Genomic DNA, 7,934 nt, shown 5'->3' on the forward strand with positions numbered 1-7,934 from the left:
AGGTGGAAAGTATCTGATGTGAACTCACCCCAGAGGGGAAACTGAGGTAGAAGTGAAGTGACTTGCCCAAGGTGAGATAGGAGGTAGGAAATGCCTTGAGCCTCACATCACGTTTTGTGATTTTGATTCTTCCTTTCTGGCACATCTCCCCTGGAGCGTGATGCCTGACTCCAAGCATTAGGCACACTCACTCCTCAGCAAAGCAGGCAAGCACTGCTCTGCCCACTCCAGCACTGCACTACCACTATCTTTCCTGACAGGTGAGAGGGAAAGAAATCAGTGGGAGCCCTGGAAAGAAGAAAACTTGATAAGCAAATCCTGGTCATTAAGATGTGAAGTTTGTTTCGTTTTCCTTCTCTCTCAATCTGGAAGGATTAGCACCAGCCAGATAAGAGACCTGCCAAGGCACTTCCAGCAGCCTTGCTCAGCCTGGACTGGAGTTAACTTCCAGCAAAGACAACTTCTGAAATCATGGGCATCTTCCTGCAGCACCCTCCGAAAAAAAGGAGGGTCAGAGAGGAAGCTGCTCTGGAAGGTTTTCTTGCACAAAAAATGGCTTTCCATCAGCAACACTGCTGGGCCCCAAAAACTGTGTCCCCATCTGACCCAGGAACTCTGCCAGTGGGTTGATATTTATACAGCTCTTCAGGGTCAGCCAGGCTTTCACCAGGCACAGAGAAGGGCTCAGCGTGGTCCCAGCCCTGGGCACCCCGCCCTGACACGTGCTGCAGCCGGGCACCCGCAGGACAGAATGGCTCAGGGCAGCCGTGCTCTCACGGGGCTGCAGATGTGGAGATGGAGCAAAATGCAACCCTAAGCACCGAGAATGCGCTGTTTGGGTTCTCAGAACATGCATATAGTGTTCTCAGCTAATAAAGGGGGTTCTTTTCCCACAGATGCTGCCCTTGGCTCTCATCAGCCATTCTAGTCTGCCTGTGCCATGGCAAGAGGGGGAAATGTTTTGCTTTTGGGTGAAAGCCAAGCTCTTCACCAGCCTCTAGGATGTGGAGCTCCAGCAGGGACCAGGAGCACTGAGAGGACGTAGGGTGCGGTGCAAGATGCCAGTGCCATCGCACTGTGGGACTGCAGCTGCTCTCCACTGCAGGCTGAGCCTGGGCAGGGCTGTGCTGGGCGTTTGACATGGATCAGGGTGATCATCCATGGGGGTAAGCGGGGAGAACTTTGCTTGTGTGAGCCCCAGGTACACAGGAGTGGAGAGGGGAGCTGTGGGTAACCCCCTCCCAGCCCAGCTCTGCAGCCGCTCTGTTTAAAGCCAGGCTGGTGTGGCTGTCTTGGCACAACAGCCCCAAACCAGGAGGCTAATGTGATGTCTTCATGCACAGGTTGACCAAGGACTGCTGGGGCTCTTTTATTTAAATTAAATCTGTCAGAATAGGGGACCAAAGGCTCCTTTTTCTGTTTCTTCATCTTACAACTGCTGCTTTGAAGAGCAGGATCATCACCATCAATGGTGTGCCGAGCTCCGGCAGCTCGCCAGGGCCAGAGCAGAGGCGGTTGGGAAGGGAAGAGGCAGATCCAGCTGTACAAAGGCAGGTGGGAAGGAGAGGGACACAGGGAACCATAAGCAGGGACAGAGGTGAGGAGGTCTTAAGGATGGAAAGCAAAGATGGATGTTGGCTCTGCCCATGTGTCCTGGTTTCAATAGAATGGAGCTAATTTTCTTATTATCTAGAAAGCGCTGTGTTTTGGTTTCAGTGTGGGATTTGGTATGAGAAGAACATTGATAACATACTAACATTTTCAATAGTCACTGGAAGACAAAGGACATTTTCAACGTTTCCATGTTTGGCTAGTTTGCAGGTGGAAAGCACTCGGAGGGAGCATAGTAATTAGCAAACCCAAACTGTCATGTGGATGCACCAGTGGAATATTCCATATCATATAATGTCATCTTCAGTATATTAACAAGGGTTGACCAGAAAGCGGGGGGATTCTCTTGGGGCTCACTTGGGCTCGCTCTTTTAGGATTGCAGTTTCAGTTTCAGAACTGTCTCTGCTCTGGGATCTCTGGCTGGCACAGGCTGGGCATTGGTCAGCGGGTTGTGAGCAATTGCACTGGGCATCACTCATTTGTATTATTACTGTTCTTATCATTATTATTTTAATTATTATTTTAGACCAATTATTAAATTGTTTTTATCTCAACCCATGAGTTCTCTCACTTTTACCCTTCTGATTCCCTTTCCCATCCCACTGGGGGACGGTGAGCGAGTGCCTGTTTGATGTTTGGCTGCTGGCCAGGCTAAAACCACCACACCATGTCTGTACCCCTGCACCCCTTCCTTCCTCTAGCTGCACAGTGAGGGTAACGCCCAGCATGGGGGGTCTTGCCAACACCAAAGCAAGCCCAACAATCCTTGCTCTCAGCTTTGGAGCCATCCAAACACCTCTCTGGGAAACAGTGTTAGTCTAAATGTTCAGACCCTCTTTTGGGCTGTCTCTGCCCACCCTCAGAGAGGGCTGCCAGGAACAAAGTCAGCCTCATACACACTGCTGTGTGTGCAGGCTCAGGCTTTCCTTTGTGGGTGTGACAGCACCCATCCTCCCTAGTGTCCTGCAGCCCTAAGTAGCAATATAAGATTTCCAGTGAAGACCATATTCATACAAATCACAGCTGGCCCTCTCAGAGCAGCTTGAGCACCGCACCAGGGGTAGGCTCTGCCTGCATCACTGGGGCTTCTCCAGAGGCTTCCAGGGATTTCCCTGCCCTCACTAACCTGCACCTTGTCTGCAAAGAAAGTCAAGACTCATTGTCCCTGTTTTACAGGGAAGAAGCCACAGGCTCATGTTTTAAGAAAGGCCTGAGACTGTGGATGCCTCTAGATCTGGGAAACTAAACTGAAACTCCCATAGGAAGAGTTTGTTGATCTGTTTGTGGATGCAGTGAGGTGCCCAAGAGGTGCCCAGACCACTGGCTGGGATGGAGGCATATGTTTAGGAAGGCTTCAGCCCCCTCCAGGGCCCAAGCAGCTCCTCCAGGTGCCAAAATGCCTTTGCCAATGGGTCCTTTGCATTCAGCATCCTGAACCCCAGTGTAGCCTCCGTGAGCTGCTGGTCCTGCAGTCCCAGATGGCCTCACCTGGGGGGTCACTTGTCCAACTATGGGCAAAACCTCTGATTTCACCTCTACCATCAACCCCTGTGCTGCCAGGCACTGCCACATCAGCTCCACACATAGCTGCCTTCATCCTGCTCCAAGGCAGATGACTACACACTGCAGTTGGTTGTGCTGGGTAGGGTCAGGCCCCCATGCCCAGGATCTGAGGGATGGGGAGGTTTAGATTGGATATTAGGAAAAATCTCTTCCCTGAAAGGGTTGTTAAGCACTTGTCCTGGTTTTTGCTAGGATAGGGTTAATTTTCTTCTCAGTAGCTAGATAGCACTGTGTTTTGGTTTCAGTGAAGATTGTTATGAGAACAATGTTGATAACTACAAGGACACTGAGCTTGGGTAGTTTCCAAGAGCAGAGGACTGGAAGCGGGGAGTGGAGAAGAAAAGTGTAGTAGTGAGTAAAACCCAGAACTGACAGTTGGATGTGCCAATGAGATATTCCATAGCATTTTATGTTGTGTTGAATATATTAACCGGGGCTGACCAGAAAGGGGGTGGATTCTCTCAGGAATCGCTCAGGCTCGCTTTTCTGGGATTGCGATTTCGGTTTTGGGGTTCCTTTCACTCCTCCAGGATCGTTATCAGCGGGTGGTGAGCAATTGTACTGTGCATCACTCAGATAGATATATATAGTCGTTATCATTGTTATTACTATTTTACTCTAATTATTAAATTGTTCTTATCTCAACCCACAAGTCTCCTCACCTTTACCCTCCAATTCTCTCCCCGATTCCCTAGCTGGGGAAGGGGGGGGTGCAAGTGGCCGTGTCTTGTTTTAAACTATCACAATCATATTCCTCTGACACGTGTTTTTCAAGAACTGCTACTTGGGTAATGAGTTACATGCTTATTGTAAACTTTGGAGACTACAGTAAACTCAGTTTCTTAGCCTTGAGACAGATTCAGACACGTTCAGCTTCTTTCATCTGAGATTCCAGCACTTACTCACTTGCAGCTCCTCCAGAGAACCTCCTTCTGTGGCACTAGTTTCAGTTACTCAGGTATCAAATAACAGAAAACCTCTCCATGAGTCACAGGACAGGAACATAAGAAGAGTATTTCCTAACAGGAAACTAAATAGAAAATCAGTTTCAATCCCCACTTCTTAATTGCACTCTAACCACAAATTTTCTTGAGGCCACATCTTAGTACACGCTTGGGCTGCGGCAACCTCTTACCACACTGCTTGGATGTGAAGTGCCAGCAGATTTATGGCATTGTCCTCAGAGGTATCAATAACCTTTTAACTTTGACTCGCTGGAAAGCTGACCAGTAGTAAACATGGAAGCTCTGAATCTACTTCAAGCACAGTGGGACCATGTGGTCCTGAACTCACTCCCCCAACCCGCTGAGATGGGATGGGAGACACAACAGAGGGGACACAGGATTAGGATGAGGACAGGGAGGGCTCACTCACCAGTGATGGGCACGGGCAAAACAGACTCAACTTGGGGAAGGAAAATCAATTTAATTCATTGCCATTCATCCGAGTAGGACAGTGAGACACAACAACCACATCTTATAACACCTTCCCCCACCCCTCCCTTCTTCCCGGGCTCCACTTTGCTCCCCATTTCTCTCCCTTCTCCCAGAGCAGCACAGAGGACAGGGAATGGGGGTTCAGTCAGTTCCCCATTGCCACTCTTCCCAGCATGAAAGTAAAGGAACAAGATGTTCCAAAGCAAACTTCCCATGGAGCCACGTACCTCTTCGTGTTCAGCTCCCGGCTCTGGCATGGGGACATCCATGGGCTGCACCCCCACTCTGGGGGTCCATCCCCACTCTGGTGTTGAGTGACTCTCGAGGTCCCAATTCCATCACACTTGGCTCAGGCTCAACTTCTCTGCTCCAGCGTGGAGCCCTCCATGGCCTACACGTGGGTCTCTGCTCTGCTGTTGAATCTCCATGGGCTGCAGGGACCTCCTTTGCCTTCTCTTACTCCATGTGGTTGAATTGGGTGTGGGTCTCTGTCTTTTCCCATGGCAATGAAGCTCTCCCTCTGTCTGTCTGTCCTTTGTTTAGGCTGATGGTCTTTCATTCAGGTCAATGGTCTCTCCTCCAGGTACCACATCCACTTTTCAGGACAGTCCTTCCCCTCACCAATATGGATTCCCAGAGGCGTTTCTCTGGTGCTCACTGGCCCAGCCTGGGCTGGGAGGTCTCTGCCTTGGAGCCAGGGGAGCTTTTCACTCTCACAAGGTGGCCCTTCCCCCATTACAAAAAGAACCAAACAAAAAACAAGCAAAAAAACCATCCCAGGTCCCCCCGGCCCCCCACACAAACCCAACACAAAGCAGCGTTAAGGAGGCAATATTTGCAGCTGGAGAATTAGTGAAAATCCATCTGGCTGGGGGAAACCACTGGCCTGGCAGAGAGGATGCAGTTTGCAGGGCTTGGGTACAACAGTCTCGTTTCACTCCACACTTTCCCCTCACTGGCAGCCTTACCTGCGAAAGAACATTTACAAAGAGATCAGCCAGCCCCATTTTCCCAGCTATGCCCTCAGCACCGCTTTGGGTTGGTAACTATTGTTTAACAGTCTTTTAAAATGAAAGCTCTGGTGTCAAAGAAGTTATCACAACTGAATCTGCACAAATTAGCCCATTTTTTTCCTCTCCCCCTAGAGCAGATGCAAAGAGCTATTTAAAAAGCTCCAAGTTCATGCCAGCTTTATGCTCAACTGTAGCGAGAGAAGCAGCACGAAGCCAGCTGGTACCAACCTGAACCAGTCCAAAGCTGGTTCTGAACACACTGGCACAACTGGGAGGAAGGCAGCCAGGACCAGTGTGGGTCATGAGCCCTAGAAACCCCTGGGAGGTCAAGAACTCTGAGCCCAGGGCGAGCCTAAGAGCCCCACCTATGCTGGAGTCACACCTTCCTCTGTGGGCACGTCACCTGTCACTGCAGGATTTTCTCCTTTTCAGTGCTTTTCAGTTACTTCACGTTATGTATTACTCACCTTCTCCTCCCAGAAACTGCACCTGACTGAAGTGCAAACAGCACAGAAACCTCAGGAGGAAACTTCAGACAGATCCCATGAAAGATGACAAATTTAAACTGAAAAACCCCAAACACATCTGCAGGGCCACGCCAATGACGAAGGCCTTTGCCATTCCAGAAAAGGCAGACAGAAGGCACTGTTTGATGAATTACCACAGGAAAAAATACTTTTAAATTGTTTATTATAAAATACATATTTACACGTGAAGGCACTTTGAAACCGTTACAAGATTTTCATACAAGCCATTGTCTCAGCTGTTCAACAAGTCCAAAAATAATTTTCCTATGTCACCTAAAAAGGTGAGAAAATCTGAACTGCACCCAGCTGTAGAACGTTCATTTTTCCCATGAAAAACCGCGACGCTTAATGACAACTAGTAAAGGTTTTAGCACCATCAGTTTTCTGCAGTCTCAGAGAACACAGTAACAGTGTGGTGAGCAGGTACACGAGGAGACATCTGCACATGATGTGGAATTAAAACCAGATCAGCTGCCCTTGTCCTCACCCTGCTGAAGGACTGACGCTGTTACGCTGGACCGTGGGTTTCCCACCCGGAAAGGCTGCAATTCTCCACGCAAATAAAGCGCATGCTGCCGAAAGCTCGATCGAGATTCCCCATTTCTCCCACAACACCAGAGGCTTTTAGGGACAGGAGTACATACACTGAACAGTTAGTTGTAACAGCACTGGTGAGCAGATCGAGACAGAAAGGTTGTTTCTTTCTATCTTACTTTCTATCTCAAGATCTGAAGATAAATATTAAAAATTGAATAAAATTAAAGGAACTGAAGAGAATAATCTGCATGAAACCTAGTCCACTGCGTGGCGATTTCCTCATTCTCCAGCTCTCTACAGTCAAACCTTTCAGAAATAAGCACCTTTTTTGGAAAGTAAAAGAAAAAATAAATCAAATATTTAAGTAGTTAATATTTCAAAAACAAATTACCGAGTTTGTAAACTTTCTACTCACTGCTGAGTAGCGTCCCTGCACATGTACACTTTTAAATATATTTTTCCTCCATTATTGCTGGCCAAATTCATTAGCCGAGACTGCTTGAAACCATCGCAGTATTCTTCCCTGGAAGGGTGGCACAGCAGATCTTGCAGCACATACTAAACAAACCAAACAATGAAGTGAACAGAGCTGCTTAAACAAGTCCTGTGTAATCGTTTTGATTTTTTTTTTTTTCAGTTCAATATACGCATAAACTGAAAAATGCAGTGCTGAGAAGTTTCTCCATGGCTCTAATCTTAAATGCAATTATGAAGTAAGATCAAGCTACTGATTTACAGCAATGAATAAACTTTGACTTTTCTCCATTCTGGTAAAATAAACCCTACCAAATCCCTCAGCGTTAAAAACTAAGTTACAAGTATTGGATGCTGGAATTTCCACATTTCCAATGAATCCAAGCCTGGAATAGCTATAAAACCCCCATATATACAAACATGCCTTATCTGATGGGCTTACATTCAGTGTAGATACTACACAAGAGGCCAAGGTCTCCAGGAAAAAAAATAAATTGAAGAGATGCAGTTTGTTAAATGACTTTGTGCATCTGAACAGCTGCCAGACGGCCAATGCTCCAGCTGTTTTTCAGCTGTCACCGGGCAGGCTGCAAGACATACCAACAGCTTCTAGAGCAGGGCTGCTATCAGGCTTCCGCAGCCCCCGCGGCAGCATTTGCTGGCTCCAGGGAAGGGTAATTCAGGCTCACTGAACCGGATCTCGGCGCTTTATCAGATGGCAGCGGCCAAGGGAAGTCGCTGCTATTGGTATTTTTTTTGATTATAGTCTTTG

The sequence above is a fragment of the Antrostomus carolinensis genome, unplaced genomic scaffold, assembly GCF_000700745.2.
Source record: "Antrostomus carolinensis isolate BGI_N321 unplaced genomic scaffold, ASM70074v2 scaffold8851, whole genome shotgun sequence".
Lineage (NCBI taxonomy): Eukaryota > Metazoa > Chordata > Aves > Caprimulgiformes > Caprimulgidae > Antrostomus > Antrostomus carolinensis.